The 26,976-nt window shown below is 42.1% G+C and overlaps 1 protein-coding gene across 1 annotated transcript in view; it reads right to left on the bottom strand.

Annotated features, from left to right (window-relative positions):
* LOC134601732 (collagen alpha-1(VII) chain-like) overlaps nt 1-24,160 on the bottom strand; it is a 414,484-nt gene extending 390,324 nt beyond the window's left edge. The window contains exon 1 of the mRNA XM_063446237.1: nt 23,923-24,160. The gene's annotated coding sequence lies outside the window, so the exon portion shown is untranslated. The remainder of the gene's footprint in view (nt 1-23,922) is intronic.
* Nucleotides 24,161-26,976: the final 2,816 nt, after the last annotated feature.

The following is a 26,976-nucleotide window of genomic DNA, read 5'->3' as shown; positions in this document are numbered from 1 at the left end:
GGCGCCATGGAGCAGGGGGCGCCGTGCGGCCGCATAGCCGGCCGGAATTTAAAAAAAAAAAAATTTATTTTTTTTTTAAATTTCCGGCGGGGGCGGAGCTTACCGTGCGGCGGGGGCGGAGCTTACCGTGCGGCGGGGGCGGAGCTAAAAGCGCCGGAAATCTGCTGCAGGGGAAGCAGGAAGGAGTCCCTGCTTCCCCACCAAACAGTCACCAGGAGCTGCACTGCCTCCACAATGAGTGATTGTCAGGTGAGTGTGACTCTCTGCCTGTGTGTATTACTGTCTATGTGTGTGTATGACTGTCTGCCTCTGTGTGTCTGTGTGTATGACTGTCTGCCTGTGTGTATTACTGTCTGTGTGTGTGTGTGTGTGTGTATGACTGTCTGCCTCTGTGTGTCTGTGTGTATGACTGTCTGCCTGTGTGTATTACTGTCTGTGTGTGTGTGTGTGTGTATGACTGTCTGCCTCTGTGTGTCTGTGTGTATGACTGTCTGCCTGTGTGTATTACTGTCTGTGTGTGTGTGTGTATGACTGTCTGCCTCTGTGTGTCTGTGTGTATGACTGTCTGCCTGTGTGTATTACTGTCTGTGTGTGTGTGTGTATGACTGTCTGCCTCTGTGTGTTTGACTGTCTGCCTGTGTGTGTCTTTGTGTATGTCTGTGTGTGTGTGTGTGTGTGTGTGACTGTCTGCCTTTGTGTGTATTACTGTCTGTGTGTGTGTGTGTGTGTGTATGACTGTCTGCCTCTGTGTGTCTGTGTGTATGACTGTCTGCCTGTGTGTATTACTGTCTGTGTGTGTGTGTGTGTATGACTGTCTGCCTCTGTGTGTCTGTGTGTATGACTGTCTGCCTGTGTGTATTACTGTCTGTGTGTGTGTGTGTATGACTGTCTGCCTCTGTGTGTCTGTGTGTATGACTGTCTGCCTGTGTGTATTACTGTCTGTGTGTGTGTGTGTATGACTGTCTGCCTCTGTGTGTCTGTGTGTATGACTGTCTGCCTGTGTGTATTACTGTCTGTGTGTGTGTGTATGACTGTCTGCCTCTGTGTGTCTGTGTGTTTGACTGTCTGCCTGTGTGTGTCTTTGTGTATGTCTGTGTGTGTGTGTGACTGTGTGTGTGTGTGTGTATGACTGTCTGCCTGTGTGTGTGGATGTCTTCCTGTGTGTGTGTATGGCCGTCTGACTCTGTGTGTGTGTGTGTGTGTGTCACATACAACCAATACACGCATATCACACACTGTTAATACACCCATTACAAATATCACACATAGCATACATATCACACCTACTATCACATACACAGACAACACAAACATTACAGCATACATGGATGACTGGGGGGGGGGGGGGGCGCTGTGAATATTTTTCGCACAGGGCGTCTAAATGCCTAAGGCCGGCCCTGATGCCAATAAATATGCTGCTCTTTACTGCGTCTCAATACATTATACCCTACTTCCCCTCCTCTTTCCGTCTCTTCTTCTCATTTGAAGTTTACTAAATCCATTTGTTTAAACCCATCTCTGCTCATATTGCTATTCTATATACACACCACCGAACTGTCTTCCTACTCTTTTTCATTGCTGGTGTCTCCTCTTCCTTTCCTCTAACATTTGCCACTTAATCCTTGGGTGCAGTGGCCGAACTACCGCGGTCGCAGCAGCAACCGGGCCCGTCACTCCAGGGGGCCCGGCCACCCTGCGGACCCATGCGACCAGGGGCCAGCCGCCATTTCTTGTGGCCCCGTCATGCTGTTAGGGCCACCGGATGGAAATTAATTTCCAGGGAGCCCGGTCAGTGCTGCGCTTTATCAGCACGACTGGGCCCCCTCTGATGATGTTAGACGCTGCCACACTGGCAGGAAGTGACTGCCCTGGTCACTCCTCCCAGCAACCCCCGGAAGCCACGGGGGAGGAAAGAGAGGAGGGAATCAGCATGGAAACTCTAACTCCCATCAGCCTGAGCCACTGGACCCCAGGGAAAGTCACCATTTTGCATGTGTGTGTGTGTTAGTGTGTCTGTATGTATGTGTGTGTATGTGTGTGTATGTATCTGTATGTATGTGTCTGTGTCTATGTATGTGTGTGTGTGTCTACATGTCTGTCTGTATGTATGGGTCTGTATGTGTGTCTATATGTATGTGTGTCTTTGTATGTTTGTATGTATGTGTGTTTGTATGAGTGCGTGTGTCTGCGTGTATGTATGCGTGTGTCTGCATGTATGTTTGTGTGTCTATGTGTTTGTCTGCATGTACATCTGTTTGTCTGCAAGGGGGGCGGGGACATATGGGGTGGGGGTAGATGTATCAGTTAGCATGAATAATTTACCGCACGTTAGGTGTGCCCAAACAATGAGGGCAGAGCCAGATAAGGGCGTGAAGCTTGCCATGAGCCAAGTATTGTTACAAGGTTGTACGTTAAATATAGGGATAAGTAAACCATATTTAAAAAGTTGAAGTGTTATAACCCTTTCACATGTCCTGGGAGAAATGGGAAGGTTAGTTTAATGCAAACAGTATCTTCATGATAACCACTTATTGACTAGTTGATAATAGGGTGCCTCGCAGTCACCATATGCATTAGTACAGCAGAGAAGACCTATATTGCACCAGTTAAAAGTAAGAAAACAGAGCTTTGCTAACTTTTATTACCGAGCCTCAAAAATGCTAAAGATGGACCTGATGTACAGTACAAAGCATAATCTTTATATTTTAATAGTCATAATATCTATATATACACCTGTATACTTGATGTTAGATATGTTACTAGAAGGTGGGTTAGGAGGAAGAGAGCACATTGACAACAAGCATTACCCATTAGGCAGTGGTGTATCCTGGTTTTGTGCTGCCCTAGGCAGGACAAAACTCAGGCGCCCCTCCCCCCCCCCACCCCCCGCGCCACCCCCACCCAACCTTTCCCCCCGCCCCGCATTCTAAATACACACACACACTCGCTAACAGAAACACACACACACTCACTGACATACACACACTCACTGACATACACACACTAACAGACACAGACACACACACTAACAGACACAGACACAAACACTAACAGACACAGACACTGACACACACTAACAGACACAGACACACACTCACCCACCCACATTAACACATTTTTTTGAAATTTATTTTTAACACATTTTTTTAATTTTTTTTAACACATTTTTTTATTATTTATTTTTAACACATTTAAAAAAAAAAAAATTTTAACACGTTTTTTTTTAATTTATTTGTAACACATTTTTTTAAATTAATTTTTAACACATTTTTTTTTTTTATTTAACACCCGCCCCCCCCCCCCGCCCGGGCGGCACTGCCTGGCGGGCGGCACTGCCTGGCGGCCAGTGAGGGAGCACTTCCCCTGAGCTGTCTGCTCAGCTCCCTCGCGCGCCTCAGAGTGAGGCTGGGAGCCGGAATATGACGTCATATTCCGGCTCCGCCTCCCAGCCTCACTCTGCGGCTGGCGAGGGAGCTGAGCAGACAGCTCAGGGGAAGTGCTCCCTCGCCGGCCGCCCGCCCGCCCGCCAGGCAGTGCCGCCCGATCGCCCAGCAGCCCGCCGGCACGTCTGTTAGCCGCAAGGCTAACAAGACATTTGCCTTGGGCATTTGGGGGCGGCTTTTTTTGCCGCCCCCTGGAAAATGCTGCCCAAGGCAAATGCCTTGTTTGCCTCGCGGCTAATACGCCCCTGCCATTAGGGAGCATAGACAGCCAGTCTATCAAGGGCTCATGCTCAAACAGGAGCCCGAAAGGCTTTCTTTATCTCTGACTGCCAAGTGCAAAGGAGAGAACTTATTAAAATGATTGACAGGGTGGAGGAACTCAGTTGCAAAATAAAGAGGTGTGGATTTCAACATGTTACATTTCACACCTTACAAATACATATTTGTTAAATATAGGAATGATTAAACATAATATTAAAAACCCTGGGAATAGCTGTTCCTCTTTAATATTAGTCTTGTACAAGAAAGAAAAAACAATAATCTAACGTGTGTTATCAACAGACAATACATAAACATAAAAACATAAAAAACAGCTATATTTTCAGTTTGGTTCTTTTGGACTCAAATTCAAAATTAGGTTTTGATTCATATATAGTTATTAAATCACCCTGATTGAATATTATTGCCCTTTATATATGATGATCATTCTGAGTATAACTACTAAGGCTGGAGCAGCCATGGTGTGAACTAGTTAAATTATGTTATTGATTGCATAAGATCCAGCATTTTTTCCCAGAATTATTCATAGAAATATAGTTCAACATGTAAGAAATGCCAGATTGTGTTCCACACGCATGAAGTAATGCAAGTCATTGATGTCATTTCTTGTCCATGTGGTGGGCCTGGAAATCAGATTTAATTCTGCAATCTTATTTTGTATTCTGGCTACATGTCTCTAACGGGAAATCATATAGGAGATAGAGAATTAAAGCATTTTTGTCTACAGTAACTGTGGCAGAGGAAATTCCCTTAGAGAGGAGTAGCCAACATTGGTCATGTTTGCCATCTGTTCTGCACAGTTAACCAGTGCTGAAGTTGAAGGGGTGTGTGCATATTATCTCCTAGCCAGCAGAGATATGAGAAGTTTAGACCTCATGCAGCAGCCGTGATTATTATGAATTACTTTCTGTTTGACATATAAGAACAGATGTTTGCTAATATCAGGTGTTAAATATCAGCATATTTTCCGTGACTGGATCTTGAATGTATTTTGTAATTACCACAGTATTACTACAGTATTAGCTACTATAGTGACCCCTGCTCCTCCCCCCCCCCGTTCCCCCCCCTCCCCCCCTAAAAACCCCTTCTGTCACTTACCTGGGTCTACATTCACTCCTCCGCCCCGCCAAATATGCATGCGCGGCAATGGCCACACTCGCATTGGGATTTCTTCATAGAAAAGCATTATTAAATGCTTTCTTATGGGGATTCCGGTGACGCTGGAAGTCCTCGTGCATATCGACCAAAAAGTTGCCTAACAATCTAGAAGTCCCTCTAGTGGCTGTCTGGTAAACAGCCACTAGAGGAGGAATTAACCCTCAAGAATAATTATTGCAGTTTATAAAAAAAAAAAAACTACAATAATTACCTTTCCAGGGTTAAGAGTGTTGGGGCACTGCACCCAGACCACTTCAATGAGCTGAAGTGGTCTGGGTGCCTATAGTGTCACTTTAAGGTTGGTGGGTAGCCCCTTCTTTTACTCATTATCATTCCATAAAAATGTGCTCCATGTAGTGCCTGCTATTATTACCCTTGTCAGTTTTCTTATTTACAACCAGGGCAGCTTGTGAACAACAGAATACTGCATTTGATGTGAGCATCATAGCAATATATATCACGCCTGATCATGTTTTAATGTATCTGCTATGCATCAACTACATATCTCAGTTTGGACTTTGAGAAGTCCTTCTTGGCCACAGCTTGACCCTGCGAATGAGTACAAACAGGCATTGTGTTGCAAACTTCATACTACACTTCTGCATACACCTTAGCAATGGACACTGTTTTAAACACAGCCTTTTTTTAAAGCAAAGCATGTGCTCTGATCCAAAAGGATCAGTGACCATAAACCAACCATGGGCTGCAGTTTTGACCTAGCTAGTGTGATCCTTGTCAGCAGGTAGCACGGTCCTCTAGGGTAAACAACAGGCACAGTCCTTTTATTTGCATATAATCCCAGCACTTTATTTGTAAGTCCACACAGGAGACAGCAGCAAATGAAAACATAAATATAACAGGTTTCCCCTTTAAACAAAAACCTAGCTCGTCTGAGCACTGACTCACTTCAGGTTCCCTATTTCTCAGGGGTTAAACTAAAACAAACCAATATTGGTTACACCAACCTAGTTCTTTGTCCGCTCTCAGCACTCCCAGTGCTACAAGCCAGCCTTGACTGCTTCCCTTTCTGCACTCCCAGTGCTCCAAACCAGCCTTGACTGCTTTTCTTTTGCACTCCCAGTGCTCCAAGCCAGCCTTAACTGCTTCCCTTTCTGCACTCCCAGTGCCTAGTCTCCTTGACTCTCTCTCTGGAGAGAACAGCCTCTCTCCTACCTGCTTCCTGGGAGGAATTTAGCAATCCCCCTTTTACCTGCCTAGCAGGTAGGGGTTTATTCCCACTGCTACAGCTGATTATCTGCAGCTGAGCAGTGGGTTGGAGACAGTCCAAAAAACCCTGGCCTGGATCTATGTCTCCCAGGAAAACCACTAAAATGTGGAGTGGAGCATTGGCCCACCCTTCTCTCCAAATGCTCCACCCCAGGGGCCCATAACTAAACATAGCTTTGTGTTGTGCAACACACAAACTACATATACTCCCCCTGGGGTTAAATGGCCTCTCTGCCTTCACTTTATCACACTAGGTATCAAAAAGACTGTGGTGAGGCCAAACACAATACAACTCCCCAAAGTGCAAATACAAAAAAATATATATTTTTATGCATCATCTGCTTATTTCAAGTTGAGGGATCCTTCTTGGGAATATAAACTTGACATGCAAATGAGCACAGGCAGGTATATATTATACTGGTGCTGAAAAATGTGGGGTCACTTAGAAATGTCCTTGTTTTCGGAAAAAAATAATATATATATATATATTGAATGTGATTAAAGGAGCCCTAACATAGTAACATGCCTACAATAACTCTAACTCTTATGCTTACCCTAACACTAACATTGAACATCTTGCGTTTAAGAGATACATACATGGTGGATGTGTATCTAAATAAAATAATGGAAACACAGTTTTCTGAAGGGATGCATAAACTACTTTCCATATTGAGGTTTATTATGATGACTCCAAATCCTTGGCATTATTTTCCCATAATACATAGTTACATAGTAACATATCCTGAAAAGAGACATGGGTCCATCAAGTTCAGCCTTCCTCACATTTGCTTTTTGCTGTTGATCCAAAAGAAGGCAAAAAAAAAGAAAACATTGCAACAAACTAGGGAAAAAATGTATTCTCAACGCCATTATGACAGTCAGATTTATCCTTGGATCAAGAAGCTATTACCCCACAGTTGAAATTTTTTATCATTGAATATTATGTTTTTGCAAGTATGCATCTAGTTGCTGTTTAAACATCTGTACGGTCTCTGATAAAACATGGAAAAACCATTAAAGAGGTGTTATTACCTTCGGGAGGTCTTTGCATATTTTGCCTCATATCTTGGGGTGCACCTGGAGTTAATTATACTTACCTAAAGGTATCCCCCATGGGCTTTTGTTTCCCCGGCTCTTGGCACATTATCTGTCAGAAGCCAAGTCAGTGCGATACTCTTGGACATACACTGATTGTGCCTATTGGCAGGTGCCTCCATAGATCATGTCTCTCGATGAGTGAGACAATGTCTGATTCCCACAGCTGTCTCTAGTGACGGCGGTAAGAACTAACAAAACTCTAGCTCTGCGTTATGCAGCTTAGGAGGATTCTCTACTTTGTCTTATATCTTTTTACTGCATAGGACATTTCAGCAAAATTCCAAAGCAGTATTTATGAGAATTTCATAAAAATTGTATCTTTCTATCCTATAATTTTCTTCAACACTGTGTGAAATGGAGAAGGCAGTGTTAAATATGGATGCAGCATCTAAATATTAAATATGCAGCATCTGTATGCCATTAAAGTCAAAATAAATATTACACATTCTTTCTATTAAAGATATACGAGCGGAACTGAGCCTTTAATGTTTTCAGTGTGTTGCTTTGAGGTCCATACCGTTTCTGTTAACCACACAATAATTTAGATCTAATAAAAACCCTTACCTCATACACAGTGTTTTACCCTCCAAGTCAATTATAACACTTGAGCTTGAAGGTATAAGTTAGGTAGCATGTTCATTAGATAGTTCTGCCAATTTACACTTGGAACAAGGATCTCAAAGTCAACTTACCTGGTGGTACTAACCAAGTCATCTTCTCCCGTACGGCCCACAGTTCAGTACTTGTAATTGCAAGTGCACACTTGCACATATGTACTCTCAAACACACATATAGATGCACACTCCTTTCCAACCATGCAGTTATATTCAGCTACGCATAGGAAAGTGCAAACGTACACACATGCACAGCTATACACTCCCATGGATAAACATAAACACAATCACACTCCAGCACAGTCACATGACAACATACTCCCATAAACACACACAGCTAGTTTGCTCTAAAATAGTAACTTATTTGGTTAGTATATGTGAATAACCCCATGATATTTTTGTTTTGAAAAGTGTACTTAATGCACTTATAGTAAATTAGAGGGTGTGCTATTCTAACTATAAACATAGAACAATTGCAGAAGTAGGCAAGTTAGGTGGCTCAGCAGTTGGTCAGATAAAAATAGAGTCTGACCCAACATGGATGTTCAAATAGATAAAAAAAAGTAAAATTGTCTCAAGCAAATCCATATTCATTGTGTTGTATTGTCATAAAATACTGAGAGAGGGTCCAGAGCTTAACCAGGATCTCTTCATTCCGTGTCTCTCATTCACCACTGAACTATATCCTGAGACCTATTGCCTGTTCCAGGTTACATGACAAGATTTAAAGTGAACCAACACATTAACTATTTAAGGTAGAACAATTAGGCAGTTAAGCAATTAACATTAAAGATGTCACAAACAAAATGACATATCATTACAGTCATCATTAAGAAAATATCATTAAGTTTCACTAAATGTATCATTATATCTTCCCCCTCAAGCATTAACACAGTTACAGTGAAACAAATCTTTCTATATTTTGGGTTTCAGTTTATGACCATAACTGGAGTGGGTGTCTCTTGAGTCACTATGAGCATTCGACGACTCCTCTACAGTGGGAGTCGCATTACTTGCACCTGGAAACTCCATAGTGTCCTCAGTATCATTTGGTTCAGTGTTGCATGCTTTATGTGAGTCAAGTTTGCTTTCTATGACGGGTGTGCTGGGAATTTCAGCATCATTTGAATTGTGTGTGGCAGAACTTGAAAAGTCAGTGCGTAGATGCCATCTGTTCCGTCTGAGTTCCTGACCCCGAGGATTCTCAATTACATATGACCTTGGGGATTCAGAGACACGTATGATACGTGCCAGTTACCATTTTTTCCCATTGATCCTGTGTCTTACCACCTGTCCTAAGGTAAGCGGTGCAAAACGGTTTGGCTGATTTGTTGTAATATCGCTTTTGTTTTGAAATGTTTTTGTCTCATTGAGTTGAAACAAGTTCATGTGTAAAACTCTGTGGCTGAAGTTTCTTTGGAGAAATGGCCACTGTGGTTCCGAGGGCTCTGCCCATAAGCAGCTGTGCAGGAGAACATAATCCTTCTAGTGGAGTTGCACGATTGTTTAGTAGATCCAAATGAACATATTGCCCAAATGATTGTGCCTTCAATAGAATGGATTTGGCGATGCCAACATATTATTCAGCCAGCCCATTAGCCTGTGGTAGATATGGACTAACAGGCTTATGCTTGATGCCCCATTCCCTCATGAAGGATTGAAACTCATCACTTGAATATTGTGGACCATTGTCTGAGACGAGTTCCTCACACACACCATGCCTGGCAAGTATTGATTTGAAATCCAATATGATAATGGACGATTTCAATTGGTCGATTGGTCCTGTAGCTGTATGGTTTCAAAATAATTGCTGTAATAGTCACCAATGATCAGGTAGTTTTTCTCTTCATTATAAAATATGAAAATATGTCTGTGGCTAGCCTTTGCCATGCACTAGAAGGGATACTCCAAGGGATGAGTGGTTCTTTTGTGTTCTGCCCTTGAAATTCACTGCATGTATCACAAACTTTCAAAAATTGTTCAATATCAGAGTCAATGTTAGGCCAGTACACCAATTCCGTGACCTGTGTCACGGCAAGGGTGCATAATTTATTATTACACTATGGAATATTGCTATTTAATATAACTTGCGTAGTGGATCAATAATTTGACCCCTGGGTAGAGGACAAATGGCAGAGAGAAATTGCTCTTTTGATCAAAAGGTACTTCTGCAAGGTGTGAAAAGGATTGCCCTTTTGATCTATCAAAGGCCCTGCAAGGTGAGACATTTTACACTTGAGCCGCCAGTATGTCTAGTTTCAATGTAAACTAACTGACTTTGACCATATGGCCTGAAACTCTCAATTGATGGTTCAGTCCTTTGACATGGTAATGGTATTAGTTTCATGAAGACCCTGGTGTTCCAGTATCATATCCAAGATAAAACATTAATACTTACCCACAGCTTAATAATTAAGCTTCATTTATTATATTTGTAATCTTTTAATTAAGCCTAAATATGAGTTGCACAACTTGAACCGTGTGGCAGGAATTGTGATGTCCGTGGCAGAAATTCTGATGTCCGTCCAATTGGATCGTGGGTGGGGTGTGCAACGTGTCTATGGGATGGGAAAATAATAACAAATTTATAGATGCAATTATTATTTCTGTGGTAGGTACATAAGAGAAGATAGAGCCAAATGTTTCCATTTGGATTGACGTTGATCTGGAACAAAGGAGGTGGTCACTTATTATTTCTATTGGTACTCCTTAACTCCTCCCCCGGGCAAGACTTGATAATCCACATGGTATATATCCAATGATTTGGAGTGGTGTGGGTGTACTTGCTTGTTGCCAAGATCTAATTTTGAGTGAGTCATCATCATCCTTCCTTGCCAGAGACCCCATGGGCAGACGTTTTACTTTGAAAGCCTAAGTGAGTAATTAGGACTTCTGTTATTTTATCCTTTTTTTTTATCTGTTGTTGGTGTAAATAATTTATCATATATTTTTGTATGCACTGTATATATTTTTTGCTCATGCTAAACATTCATTTATTAAGTTCTGCTTTTGTCTTGTTAAAGATCACGTTACCTGAAGAGACTAATTAGTATTTTGCAATTGCATAGATATTGTGCTAAGTAGTATTTGGTGTATAATTATTTTTGATTTATTTGGTGGACCAAGGCACCCCATTTATAAATTGTCTTGGTGGTAGCGTTAAAATAGTAATAGTTATATTATTATGTTTAAGTGTGGGTGGTGTTAAGGGGAGGGAGGTTTGTCATTATTTCCGGTCTAGTGCAGACAAATAGTGACCTTTAACCCTTTCACAACCACAACTACGTCACGCACACTCTTGGAGTAGGGTGCGTTCATGACACCCTGCAATTGCACAGAGCAATGCCTAAATGCCCTTGGTGAATTTGTTCCAAAACCAGCTTCTGTTGACCTTTGTGTATAAGTATTCATTCAGCCATAAATATAATGCCCTCATCAGGGGCGTACCTAGAGCATTTGGCACCCGGGGCGGACCCTGAGTGTGGCAACCCCCCCCCCCCATAATAAAAATGTAAGAAAACACCCACAATTTTTTGCTTTCCTATGGACTGTTTGAATGTGCGCGCAGCTCTTGCCGCACATGTGCATTCGGCTCCACTCGGGAGCTGACGTCGGCGGGGGAGAAGAGGTCACCCCTTAAAACCCATTCAGCCACTTACCTTTCTCCAACGTCGGGCTCCCTCGGCGCTGGTGACCTCTCCTCCCCCTGCCGACGTTAGATCCGAATGCGCATGCGCGACAAGAGCCGCATGTGCATTCAAACTGCCCATAGGAAAGCATTACTCAATGCTTTCCTATGGACGTCCAGCGTCTTCTCACGGTGAGTTTTACAGTGAGAATTGCGGAAGCGCCTCTAGCGGCTGTCAGTGAGACAGCCACTAGAGGCTGGATTAACCCTCAGTGAAACATATGTTTTCAGCTGCAGGGTTAAAACTAGAGGGACCTGACACCCATACCACTTTATTGAGCGGATCCTTAGAAATAGCATAGGAAAGGGATTTGAGTTCAAAAGATGTAGAAGCTAGGGCAGAGGTTTTGTAGAAGGGGGCCAGGGCAGGGATTTTGTATAAATGCGCCATTTTTGTAGAAGGGGGAAGACCAGTGCTTTTGTAGAAAGGGGCTGGTGAGAAACTTCTAGAAAACTCCTCCCCTGCCCCTTTCTACAAAGCCCCTGGTCTCGCCCCTTCTAGAAAACCCCTGCCCTTCGCCCTTCATATAAAAACCCTGCACACTGATCACATAAATTTCATACACTCGCTACACATAAAAACCCTGCACCCCGATCACATAAATTTCATACACTCCCTACACATAAAAAACCCTGCACATCCCCCTTAATTAAAAAAAAAAGCTGCACACCCCCTTAAAAAAACCAAAAACCTGCACAACCCCCCTTAATTAAAAAAAATCCTGCAAACCCTTAATAAAAACCCTGCACACCCCCTTAATAAAAAACAAAAACTTTCACAACCCCCCTAACAAAAAACATGCACACACCCCTTAATAAAAACCCTGCACACCCCCTTAATAAAAAACAAAAATCTGCAGTGCACATCCTCCCTTAATAAATAAAATACTGCAACCCCCTTAATAAAAAAAAACCTGCACCCCCCCTTTAATTAAACATACCCCCTCTAAATAAACTTCCCCCATGCTGCACCCCCTTTAATTAATCCACCCCCTCTTTAATGAATCCACAACCCCTCTTTAATGAATCCACAACCCCTCTTTAATTAATCCACCCCCTCTAATTAATCCACCCCCCTCTAATTAATCCACCCCCCTCTAATTAATCCACCCCCTCTAATTAATCCACCCCCGCTAATTAATATACCCCCTCTAATTAATACACCCCCCTCTAATTAATATACCCCCTCTAATTAATACATAATACAACCCCTCTAATTAATCCACCCCCTCTAATTAATACACCCCCTCTAATTAATCCACCCCCTCTAATTAATCCACCCTCTCTAATTAATACACCCCCCTCTAATTAATACACCCCCCTCTAATTAATACACCCCCTCTAATTAATACACCCCCTCTAATTAATCCACCCCCCTCTAATTAATCCACCCCCCCTCTAATTAATCCACCCCCCCTCTAATTAATACACCCCCCCTTTAATTAATTCAGCCCCAGACATAAAATAACTACTTTATACTTACATTTTGATGATGCCTTGCTTGCCCGCCGAGTCCGACCACTGGGTGCCTCACCGCCCGGAACAAGATCCTTCCGCTGAAGATCCGTGAAGGCGGACTGACGGCGTTGCGCACGTCGTCATCACGTTGCGCGACGCCGCAGCCCGCAACGCTCCTCCCCCTCCTCATAAAGAAGGAAGTCCCGCCGGTGTTTGGCCGCAAACGTGCTGCGGCTGTGCGCAGCGTAAAGATGGGGGGTGACACATGACACTGGAAGTCATGGCACCCCCCTAGTCAGTGGCACCCGGGGCGGGCCGCCCCCCCCCCGCCCCCCCCTTAGTACGCCACTGGCCCTCATTATTCGACAATTCATGTCTCACAGGCCAGAATGCCTGTAGCTCTGGTGGCAGCTTCTTGCATTTCTCTGGCCAGCCACTGCACATAACTTGACACAATTTTTCTAGTTGTTTGTCCTGCATTGTTTCCTGTCTTATTTTTTCCAGTCTGACATCTGATACTGGTACATTGACTAAGACCGTGTGAACTTGTTCCTCCAGATCCGGTTCCTCCCGTGCGTCATATCCAGCTGAGAACACCCTGGATAGTGTGTCTGCCATTGGGATTTCCTTCCCTGGCTTGTATTTTACAGTAAGATCATACAGTTGTAGTTTCATTACCATTCTTTGTAAGCATAGAGGAACTGACTTGGTGGTTTCAGCATTATATGTTCTAACGGCTTGTGATCAGTATCCACTAATAGCGGATGCCCGTAGATGTATTGATGACATTTTTCTCACCCATTTACAATGGCTAGCATTTCCTTTTTAATTTGGGCATAGTTGGATTGGGCTGTTGTGAGTGTCCGTGAGGCATAGGCTACTGGGTGACCTCTTTGTATCAGTACTGCACCCATCCCAGTTTGCGATGCATCTACTTAAAGGACTGCGTCACAATTCACATCAGAAATTTTAAAATTGGTCCAAGCTGTTTACTGATTGTTGCTTTTATTTTCCCAAACGTTTTCTGCATATTTGTATCTCACCACCAGCATGCATTTTTCTGAAGCAGGGCTCGTAGGGGTGCTGTTTGCTGCGCTAAGCCCTGTGAGAACTTTGACATATATTTGAAAATACCCAGTGCTGTTTCTAGCTCTTTCATGGAGGTTGGAGCTTGCATTTTGTTGGGATCAGGTTTCAATCCTTCTTTACTGATGATTTACCCAAAGTAGTTCCCTTCCTCAACTCCAATCTGAAGTTTGTTTGGGTTTAGTTTAAAGTTTTTCTCACGACATTGCTCAAGAAGTGCAATTAGGTTTTGGTTGTGCTCGACACGGTTTTTGCCATAGACCAACAAATCATCAATTATAACTTCCACCCCCTGCAGACCCAAAATTAACTCATGTGATTTTTTTTTTTCTGGAATATTTGCTAGGCAGATGCTACACCAAAAGGAACTCTTGTAAAGCACCATCATCCAACAGGGGAGTTAAACGTGGTGAGGCGACTGCTAGTCTCGTCTAGCCTCAGTTGCCAATACCCAGATTGTGCGTCTAGCAAGCTGAGCACTGATGCTCTAACAAGTTTCTGTGCTATAGCCTCTAGAGTAGGTAATCTGTAATGTTCTCTCATAATTACCTTGTTTAAGTCACGTGGGTTGATGCATATTCTGATTGATCCTGTGTTTTTCTTTTCTACACCACCATGGAGCTGACCAATTCAGATGGTTCTGTTACTCTTTTGATCACTCCTAGCTCCTCCATCCTTGAGAGTTCTTGATTCACCCTGCTTCGAATAGCTAGAGGTATTTTCCTTGGAGCATGTATAACAGGGTGTGACCCTTCTTTTATGCAAATTTTGCATACCCCAGGAAGACATCGGAGTCCTCTGAATACATCACTGCAATCATGTTTAAAGGTATAAGCTGTAAGTGTGTTGTCATTGCTATTGACATCCATTATAATTTTGATAAGTCCAATCTCCTGGCTTGTCTGCAGACCAAGAACTGCAGGAGCCTGAGTTTCTACTACACACAGCTGCAAGCTACTTTCCGATCTTTTATATGCACACTTTGTATGACACCGTCCGATGACATCGAGGACCTCACCTCCATACCCCATCAGCTTTGGTAGTCTTTGTGATTCCAGCTGGCATTCATGACAGAGGAATATGCGATGTATGTGGCCTGGTATACAATTTACCAGAGCTCCTGTATCAATTTTAAACTTGACAGGTATTTGAGAAGCCCCTAGTTCCAATGTGACCACTGCCTCATCTGCAGAGTGCTGTGTGTTCTGCACAGAGGCAAGGTATACCTAGGAGGTGCCTGTGTCATCATCTGAATTGTCCATTTCATCTATACTATATACTGGTCGTGGCTGTGGCTTCATAGAACTTGTTCCTTTATTACATTTTGGCAAAGTTGTTTTTTTCTGCATTTATTGCATGTTTGGCCTCTTGCGGGGCATACTGTATCTCTGCTATGCATGTTTCCACAATATCCACAGGTTGTTCCCGTGGCACTGACTCTGTTTTCTCTTTTATTCCTTCTACAAACATCTCTTTGTTCTATTTTGTGACTGTTAGCTTGCTTTTCAATTGCACTGATCTGTTGTGGCCCTCCCAGTACCTGTAAGTCCTTTCTTGACATATCATATGCTCCTCTTCCTGCAGTAATTTTTCCTGAAAATTTTTCTACTGGCTGCCCAATAGTATCCTGTATTTTATCATATATCTAGAGTCATGAAAAGCACAGCAGTAGCTGTAATTGTGTGACCCATTCATCCACTGATTCACTGTCCCCTTGGTTCCTCTCATAGAACAGCTTTCTCTACACTGTGGTGGTTTTGCGTGGATTACAGTATACATCAAACTTTGCAAGCAGTACCTCTGTCTTTTTCTTGCCCTCTGCAGTTATGTGCCTACTTGCACACCATGCTCTATATACATCACAACCTGTTTGGCCCACACTGCTAAGAAAGTATGCTGCCTTTTGTTGGTCAGTCCATAGTGCTGCGTCAGAACCTGCATAAACCAGCTCTATCAGCTCCCTTTATTTTGCCCAGTTCTCTGATACATTGCCAAATTCTAGATCAAGAGTAGGCGTGTTGTTTGTGCTGCAGCTGCTTGCCATTGTTCTCTGCACCCCACTTCAGGTACCATGTGTTGTATTGACATAAAATACTGAGAGAGGATTCAGGAGCTTAAAAGGACCACTATTGGCACCCAGATCACTTCAGCTCAATGAAGTGGTCTGGGTGCCAGGTCCATCTAGGGTAACCCTGCTTGCTGTAAACATAGCAGTTTCAGAGAAACTGCTATGTTTACATATGGGTTAATCCAGCCTCTAGTGGCTGTCTCATTGACTGCCGCTAGAGGTGCTTGATTTTCAATGGACTGACTAAATGTGCGCGCGGCTCTTGATGCGCATGAGCATTCAGCCGATGATGTCAGAAGGAGGAGGAGAGTCCCCGGCACTGGAGAAAGGTAAGAATTTACCTTCCTCCGACTTCAGCCCGGTGGGAGGGGGGCCATGAGGGTGGGGGGCTATTAACACTATAGTGCCAGGAAAACAAGTTTGTTTTCCTGGCACTATAGTGGTCCTTTAACCAGGATCCCTTTATTCTGAGTCTCTCCTTCACAACTGAACTATAACCTGTGACCTATTTCGTGTTCCAGGTTACATGACAAGATTTAAAGTAAACCAACACATTTTATTTAAGGTAGAACAGTGCGGTTAACCAATTAACATTAAAAATGTCATTACATATCATTACAGTCATCATTAAGAAAATATCATTAAGTTTCACTAAATGTAATAAACTTCTAATAAATAAGAAGTGAAAACTTGATGAGAGTTATCCTTTAATGAGACTTTAATTTTCACTATAAACAACTAGCTGTACACGATCTGATTTTACTCATAATATACAGGTTTTAGCTGTGCATTGTACAACTCTAACAGGGCTATTCACTAAGGTGAGAATTCAAGGTGAATTCAAGATGAATTTCAAATTTAAGGCCAAAGTAGTTGAACAATCATACCTGACTTGAGAATGTTTTTAAGTTCAGCTATTATGACCTTAAATTTGAAAATCACTCTCGATTTACTTTGAACTCTCACTTTAGTGAATAATCCGGTAAGTGCTGCACTTGCCCCTTTTTGTATCTGAAATGCATGCCTTTACATGTTTTTACCACCGGCACTGATTACATTGCCTAAACAAGCATCTCAATGTGTATATAATCAAAAATCTATTCAGATTTTTGTCATCAGCAGTTACTTATATACTGCCAACAAATTACAAGCGGCTGTAAAATCGTACCGCAAACCTGGAAATGAGGAAGAAAGACTGCATTTTTGCAAACACTAATCCAATGACATCATGTGAAAGGAAGGCTTATCGCATGCTCTGTCAGATGCCATCTTGCACTTTGCATGAGATGCCTGGAGTGTGTCTTTAATTTGATATTATCAGCCATATTGATTAAGGCACAAACAGGAGCTATTGTGGTTCAGTGTTAAACGTTGACAGATATTCTGTTGGTTTCTGTGGTGATTGTTCCTTATTGAGCATCTTGCCCAAAAATAGCATCTGTTTCTGCATTGATGATTTACTTTATATATACTAATCCTGAAAATATCTGAACCCATTTTTTAAAGCCTTTTAAGGCAACACTAAAACTTTACATTGTATTTTGCACATAATTGTGAAATTGCACAGTGCACATTTTTTGTGCCACTGACAATATTTTGGTTTATTTTTACATTGATAAGCATGGCCCAACATTTTTAAAATGGTAAGTAATACCATGTTCCTAACCTTATAACAGATTTCTAACCCCCCATTGTACAGCGCTACGGAATTTACTGGCGCTATATAAATAATAAAATAGTAATAATAATAACAGGAATTGGCCAAACTTTTTGCTACATACATATTTTTTTATTAGAAATAACAAATGAGTATGCATAGGCTTTTTAACTGGTATATTTTTGAACTTATATTTTTAGATTATTCCACATTATTATAACTTTGATAACAGAAAGTGTGGGGAATTATGAAATGGGTAGGAATATCCTAAATGTTTCACGTACATGAATAGCTACACACATACTACTACATGCTCCCAATGGAGATGGTATATATCAGGGGCGTATTTGCCGCGAGGCAAACAAGGCATTTGCCTTGGGCGGCATTTTCCAGGGGGCGGCAAAAAAAGCCGCCCCCAAACGCCCAGGGCAAATGCCTTGTTAGCCTTGCGGCTAACAGACATCCTGGGCTGGTGGCTGCTGGGCTGGTTGCTGGGCGGGCGGGCGGCTGGCGAGGGAGCACTTCCTCTGAGCTGGCTGCTCAGCCCCCTCGCGCGCCGCAGAGTGAGGCTGGGAGCCGGAATATGACGTCATATTCCGGCTCCGCCTCCCAGCCTCACTCTGCGGCGCGCGAGGGAGCTGAGCAGACAGCTCAGAGGAAGTGCTCCCTCGCCAGCCGCCCGCCCAGCAACCAGCCCAGCAGCCCGACCGGCAGCCCCACTAGACCCCAGGGAGAGGGAGAACCCCCCCAGCATTCCCAAAGGTAAGGAGGCTGGGGGGGTAAATTAAAAAAAAAATGAGTTAATGTGAGTGAGTGTGTCTGTTAGTGAGTGTGTCTGTTAGTGTGTGTGTGTGTGTGTGTCTGTTAGTGTGTGTGAGTGTGTCTGACTGTGTGTGTCTGTTAGTGTGTGTGAGTGTGTCTGTTAGTGTGTGTGAGTGTGTCTGTTAGTGTGTGTGTGTGTGTCTGTTAGTGTGTGTGTGTGTGTCTGTTAGTGAGTGTGAGAGTGTGTGTGAGTGTGTCTGACTGTGTGTGTCTGTTAGTGTGTGTGAGTGTGTCTGTTAGTGTGTGTGAGTGTGAGTTTGTCTGTTTGTCTGTTAGAGTGTGTGTGTGTGAGTGTGTCTGTTAGAGTGTGTGTGTGTGTCTGACTGTGTGTGTCTGTTAGTGTGTGTATGTCAGTGTGTGTGAGTGTGTCTGTTAGTGAGTGTGTGAGTGTGTCTGTTAGCAGCTAACAGACACACTCACACACTCACTAACAGACACTCACACACACTGACATACACACACTAACAGACACACTCACTAACAGACACACTCACTAACAGACACACTCACTAACAGACACACTCACTAACAGACACACTCACTAACAGACACACTCACACTCACTAACAGTCACACTCACACTCACTAACAGATACACTCACACTCACTAACAGACACACTCATACACTCACACACACACACACTGACAGATACGCATCCATTAGCTAACAGTTAGCTAATGGATGCGTATCTGTCAGTGTGTGTGTATTTAGAAGGCGGGGGAAGGGTTGGGTGGGGGTGGCGGGGGGGGGGGGGGTGGGGGTGAGGGGGCGCCTGAGTTTTGTCCTGCCTAGGGCAGCACAAAACCAGGATACACCCCTGGTATATATAGGTCACAATTTTTGACGACATTCAGTTTTTCAACATTCAAGCACATAAATATACATTTTTACAGACACATATTGTATGCTACTATGTGGGGGCAGCAGTCACTTGGAAATTAATTAATCACTTGGAAGCTTTCTAGATCATATTGCAACAATGCTACTTTTGTTTCAAATAACACCCCAGACACCTATTTCAATTTTAGATGCAAAATGTAGGTTAGGTGACAGTTAGTTAATCTCTCTCCATAAGACCACAATCTATGCCCCTCCCCCGACCTGCAGTGTTCCCCATTTTGTTTCAAACAAAATGCCCTTGGTTTCTTTGATATGTAGTCTAGCTGTTAGATTTATATATAGATTTAGAATGCTTATATTTGAACTATAAACATAAAAAGTGTGCTGTGTTTTTAAGACAACTGCAATGCTAGGTGAATACCACAATCTATAAAATATTGTTGAACCAGCAAGTGCTAATTAACAACAAAGTGCACTATTCAGTAAATAAAGTGCATAAAAAGTAAGTGCAATTAAGTTGTGTATAAGTCACAATTAAGTGCATCAAAATACAGTGCAATATCAGTGTGAAGTGCTTCACGCTTCATTTACATCATACATTATCCACATGTCATACATATTCAAACAGAAAAAGAAAACACATATAGTGTATTATAGTTAAGAATGAATTATTCATATATTAGTGAAATTTCACTCACAAATGTAGAGCAGATGAATCTGCTCAGGCTATAAGTGTTTCGCTCCACCATCGCAATGTACCAATATGGTAGGTGGATCCAATGAATGTAGTGGATCAAGACAGCAATCATCTTCCAAAATATTTATTAGACAGCTTGCATAAAAAGTTCCAGGCATAAAAAATATTTGAACAATACCTGCCCATAATGCACTGCTTATGGGATAAGCCCAGCAGTGCTCTAGACAGGATAATGACCATTTTGATTGGTTAGGTCACTTATTGGTTTGGTAAGAGGCCATTAAATAGCCTGAGACTTTCTTGCAAATACATGATCTTCAAATGCGTTAGTTTCTATGAAATGCCTTTAGGTTGGGAAACGCTTCTGATTAGAGTGTCTCTTTAAAGGGATACTTTAGGCACCCAGACCACTTCATCTCTCTTTCTCATCTATTTATTTATTTATTTATTATTGCCATTTATATAGCGCCAACAGATTCCATAGCGCTTTACAATATTATGAGAGGCAATTTAACTATAAATAGGACAGTTACAAATAAACTTACAGGAACAATAGGTAGAAGAGGACCCTGCTCAATTGAGCTTACATTCTATATGAGGTGGGGTGTAAAACACATTAGGACAGGAATTTGCAATCAAATAAGGTGGGCTGCCCTTTAGGAGAGGGCAAGAGACAGGTATGTGAGGTAAGGGTTAGTCTTGGAGGCCATAAGCTTTCCTAAAGAGATGGGTTTTAAGGCGCTTCTTAAAAGATGCAAGACTAGGGGAGAGTCTGATGGCGGTAGGCAGGCTATTCCATAGGAAGGGAGCCGCCCGCGAGAAGTCCTGCAAGCGCGAGTTGGCTGTACGGGTGCGGACAATGGACAGGAGGTTGTCACGGGCAGAGCGGAGAGACCGAGAAGGGACATACCTATGGATCTGTGAGGAAATATAAGAGGGGCTAGAGTTGTTCAGTGCTTTATGGGTGTGAGTAAGTACCTTGAATTGACTCCTATAGCATACAGGAAGCCAATGTAAGGACTGGCAGAAGGGTGAGGTGTGAGAGAAACGACTTGCAGTGCTAAGACGGTGAAACAATGCTGGACCTCATCAGATTTTGCATGAGGACATCCAACGTTAATCAAAATCCCATAGGAAAGTATCTATTCAATGCTTTCCTGTGGGAAAGGCCCCAATGGTCACGCGGTGCTCTTCCCACGTCAGCTGATGTTGGTGGAGAAGGAGCACAGTGCTGGAAGCAGGTAAGTGAATGAAGGGGTTTTTAACCCTTTCATGCAGGGGGGAGGGGGCAGCGAGGGCAGAGGGATACTTTAATGTTAGCAATACATCCTTGCATTGCGAACACTAAAGTGTTCCTTTAATCTAATGTTTAATGTGTTCCTGTAATTTATCGAGTACAAATAATTGCTTACCTAGCAAGCAAATGTTTTTTTTTCTTGAATGCAATCGAGTCACCATTAGAATGTTTCCCTTACTTATAAACTTGTAATTCATGTTTATTGCAGCTTTAAATGTCCTATTTAGTGACTGTGGAGTCCTATATGTATATCATCGAGATTGTTTTGTTACTGGGACATCAGAGCTTTAGTCTGAGTTATTCTGTTTGAAGATTAAAAAAGAACTGACAAGGGAATAGCAAACTTATTTTATTACCCATTGTCAAAGGAACACTCCATGCCCAATGACCACTACAGCACATTGTAATAGTTATGGGCCAGGCAATCTCTCAGGGTAGAGAGCTTACACTTGGAGAAAGGTTGGGGACGGCACTCCATGTGTCCAGATAACAAGTCTAACCATTAGAAGGTGGGTTGACTACTTATATTGAGGGGCACCATGGCGATTCAATCGTTACAGCACCTTGCAGCCAATCAATATGAAGAAGTCCACGGATTCAGGTTATGCAAAAAAAAAAATCCAGTTTTTTGATAAAAGGGACACAAAAAATACTGAAGTGGTTTTGGTGCTTGGAACATTCCTTTAAATATTTTCTAGATGAAGAAATGACCATCGAGGTTTGTTTTTTTGTAATACAAATTCAGATTTTTAACAATTGTTAAGAAAAACTGAATTGATATGTCACATGCCTGCTAATTTATAGCAGAACGAACAGAAATATAATTAACTACATAGCACTTATGTCATAGGCCCAAATAGTAGTATCACCCACACCACACAACCTCAGAATAACCACAGAAGTTAATAAAATCCTGTGAAATCACTACACAAGATTATGTTTACATACCCTCTGTCTGTAACAAATGTGTATTTGTGAGGTGTACAAAATGAGATTAAATGTAGACATGCATACCTCTTTATCCTACAACTGGGCACCTCATCATAGCTCCCTATCAATCATTATTATATACTCCGTCCCTTGGACCTGAAGGTCAGCTTAAAGAAATGTAACAAAATTGCATTGCAATGTGTGACTTGGCTGTGTCTCTGGACTGAACAAAATAATGATGTCACTTACTAATTGTTTAATATACATTTAAAATAAAATGGAGCATAACATGATGGTTATAGGTAGTTTTCAATATTTTATTCAATAGTGTAATTAAAGGAGCACTATAGTTCCATGAAAACAAACTTGTTTTCATGGCACTATAGGGTTATTGGGTCCCCTCCTCCATGAGGGGGCCCCCTCCCGCTGGGCTGAAGGGGTTAAAACCCCTTCAGCCACTTACCTTAATTCAGTGCTGGGCTCCCTCGGCGCTGGTGACCTCTCCTCCTCCTGCCAATGGCAGTTCTGAATGCGCCTGCACGTCCTGAGCCGCGTGTGCATTTAAACCGCCCATAGGAAAGCATTACTCAATGCTTTACTATGGACGTCCAGCGTGTCTGAAGTGGTCTGGGTGCCTATAGTGGTCCTTTAAGGTAGTTGTCTAAATTGTTACAATAACTGTATGGAATTTCTGAATATAATTTATATCCCATCATGTTATGTGATGGGCATTAATAGATGTACAGATCCTAACCTCATGCTACCACTGAAACTAACATGCATTTTACACTGAATTCATTGACACCTGTAATATGTAATGTTTACTAAAGAGATCATTCAAAGTGAATTTCAAATTTAAGGTCTAGGTCAGCTATGTTTTCCATTTGGCTACTCTGGTCCTGAATAGAGAATTCATTTTTAATTCTCACACTAGTAATTAAACTTGTAAAATTCACCAAAAAACAAAAACAAAAGTCCAGGCATTACAGTTTATTATACAGCTGACTTTGTGACAATTTACAGAACGTTTACCATTACAGAGTTCATATTTAAGAAATGTTTGTACATGTCTAAAGTGCCACTACGTTATGCGTTATGGTACACCTGGCTATGGCTAACTGCTACCTCCACTCCTGTCAGTAACCTTTCTACAAAATGGAAAACATGTTCAATGATGTTTATTCTCATGAATTGATATTTAACCATTTAGTCCATGCCAATAATTAAAATGTGTCTGTCAAACTAAGTTTTGTTATTATACATGTTACTGAATGCACCCAGCACTACTGCATTTCACAGTGATAGTTAAGAAAATAACACAGTAGGACAAGTTGGTATGGGATATACAGCCAGCCTGCAGATTATTTTACAAAACAATATCAGTACAGTCCAAGTACTTTTAAAGCAACACAGAGTTAAAAGAGACATTATTCTATTACTTTACCACAGCCTCAGTGGTAAATCAGTGAGCTCAAATCAAGCACCTCCAGCTGATCAGTAAATCAGCTGGGTAGTATATAAAGGGTTAATACAGACAATATGAATGCTGATTTCTTACCTGGATGAATCATAACATGATTTACTTGGAAAAGCAGGTGATATCTTAGTTCTTCTTTGACATCTATACTTAAGCAAGACAAACTCTGCTAAGTACAGTTAGCAATTTGTTTAAATCCTCACCTAATTGTAGGCTTGCCACTTCAGGATAAATCCAGTAGGTATTAGATATTATGGGGTGTTGGATTTGGCTGGAGTATAATTGAAAGGTTGACTGGAGAGGAGTGATTGTGAGCAGAAAGGAGTCTCTGTCTGTGCTTCACACAGCTCTGCCTCTAGTGGGGATGTTCCTTGGCTGCTGTGGACCACTACCTCATACTTACATGGAATGTGAAGGAGAAAATATATATCCCTCCTGGGCAAAAATAACTCGGCAATGGGAAGGAATGTCAGAAGGATATCTGTTATAGCAAATCAGCTTATAGCTTGAGAGACCACTCACCTGGGGCATATACTAAAAAGGAAGAAAAAAAAATACTTTTTATAGAAAGTATTAGAGTTCAGTCCCTGGAAAGTTTTTTTTTTTTCTTTTCTTTTCTTTTTTTTTTTCGTCATATGTCATGTGTAACTATTATATTTTATTGCTCAATTTCCAATGCAGCAAGATTTTAGCTAACGTTACATTGTATGCCATCCTTCAGGCTTTGACCACATTCTACTACAGCATAAATCCTAGAATCAATAAAGATAACATGGACCACATACTTAGTAAATGTGCTATGTAAGCTAGGTGTGCTGTTCATAACAGAGCTTCATAGCATTAATACTCAAAGTAAATTGTCTTTAACTCCTTAAGGGACAAAGCTTTTTTTTTTTTTCCATTCTTTTTTTTTCCAGAACAAGGATGATACATACATTGTACATCTACATAAAAACATGCGATAACTCGGCCTCACAGCTGAAGATGATCAGAAGGGAGTTTTTTTTTTGGTGGGGATCGATGTTAGCAGTATTGTACCTGGTTTTGTATATCATTGTTTATTTATTCATGGGGTGTCAGGTACGCCATTGTCCGGTCCTTTAGAAGGCTTAATCTGGTCTGGTGTCTGCTGAGGGATGGACCCGTGGTAGTGGTATAGTGATCTTATCACTGGGCTATAAAAAGGTTTTCCTCATTGGTCAGGGCCTTTTGTCTGTGAGGTGTGGTAACTATACCTTGAAGGGACAAAGCTTTTTTGAGATGAAATGCCTTTGCGACCAAGGCCTTTTTGGCGTGTTTGCCATGCATTAATTCTACCACAATTTCCTCCTTTCTGTTTAACCCCTTAAGGACCAAACTTCTGGAATAAAAGGGAATTATGACATGTCACACATGTCATGTGTCCTTAAGGGATTAAAGGGATACTATAGTCATCAAAACAACTTTAGCTTAATGAAGCAGTTTTGGTGTATAGGTCATGCTTCCGAAATGTCACTGCTCAATTCACTGACATTTAAGAGTTAAATCACTGTTGATGCTGTTTGTACAGCCCTAGCCCCACCTCCCCGGGCTTTGACTGACACATTCTGCATGGAAACAAAATGGTTTCATTTTCAATCAGATGTAACTTAATTTAAAAGTTTATATCTCCAAATGGAGCCTCTGCATGACCCCCACAGGACTCACAAGTGACTAAATGCAGTGACGTGGCAACGATTCCCAGAGGAGCCGCAGACACACACTTGGCCGGAGAGACTCCGAGAGGGACGGGATGAGCCGCCAGAGGGAGAACGACGACGAGGAGGTCTCTCTCTACCCCTCCCCCTCACCCTACTACCCTTTCCTCTCTCCCGACCCCCGCTATATTTCACATCCAGACTGCTCAAGGAACGGATACACGCCCACTTCATCCTTTCCCTGCCCACCACACACACAAATACACACCAAACTAGACACAGATCACCCGGGAAGTAAATCCCGACAGTTCATAGGACGACAACACGAGGATTGAGCGAGACAGAGATTAACACCTAGTCAGACACGCAGAGGCAGCAGAGCTGCGATAAAGAGGCATAATGGATCACAGGACACTGTGACCCAGCTAACCAAACTTCGACGCACCAGACCTGGATAGGGCGGTCACCTAACGCGCCACAGAGGCCCAGACTTTGTGGAGACAAACTCTGCCGCACCGGATCCCCATAAAACACAACGTAGAACGCACACAAACACAGACGGTGGACACCTCACGAGGACCCCAACCTTAGAATAACCACTGGCTGTCACCCTAATAAAACCAAGCATACATGTAGGGACCTACCGACCTTAACCCGCTTCCTGACGCATAGTTAGGCAAGACTTAAGGATAAGCAATAACGAGCTAAAGAACATGAAGGATGGGTGGGAAGGGAAGGATGAATGAAGAGAAAGAGGAGGTTAGCCCACACGACAAACGGAGGTGGCCGCGGAGGCGACCCAGGTTCATCTGTACTCATAAGACATGGTTATTTATACACGAATGCATAATAGATAGGATTTGTTCACATGTTTTACTGTTAAATCGCAATAATTATTTCGCGAAGAATGTTATGCCTACCGAGACAACCTCGAATGTTCTAACTACCTGTTGAATCTGTTAACAGTACTGATGTCAATGTTACTTTTCAAACTTGCAATAAAAACTAAGATTGTCTAAAAAAAAAGTTTATATCTCCTGCTCCGTAAATTGGTCATTAATTACATACAGGAGGCTCGTGCAGGGTCTAGCAAGCTATTAACAGAACAGGAGATTAGAAATTCTAAATTAAACAGAATTTGCAATAAAGGAAGTGTAAACATTAGATCACTATTTACAGGAAGTGTTTAGGAAGGCTGTGTAAGTCACATACAGGGAGGTGTGCCTAGAGCTGCATAAACAAAGTGATTAACTCCTAAATGGCAGAGAATTGAGCAGTGAAACTGCAGGAGCATGATCTATACACCAAAACTGTCTTTTAAAGCAAAAGTTGTTTTGGTGACTAAAGTGTACCTTTAAGTGCACGTGTACATATTATATATAATTTTTAAAGAAGAAATTGAATTTTCTTTCTTTTGATACCCTGTATGATTACATAACACAATATTGAATAGGAAGAA

The sequence above is a fragment of the Pelobates fuscus genome, chromosome 3 (genome assembly GCF_036172605.1).
Source record: "Pelobates fuscus isolate aPelFus1 chromosome 3, aPelFus1.pri, whole genome shotgun sequence".
NCBI lineage: Eukaryota > Metazoa > Chordata > Amphibia > Anura > Pelobatidae > Pelobates > Pelobates fuscus.
This window is presented reverse-complemented; position numbering and strand designations above follow the sequence as displayed.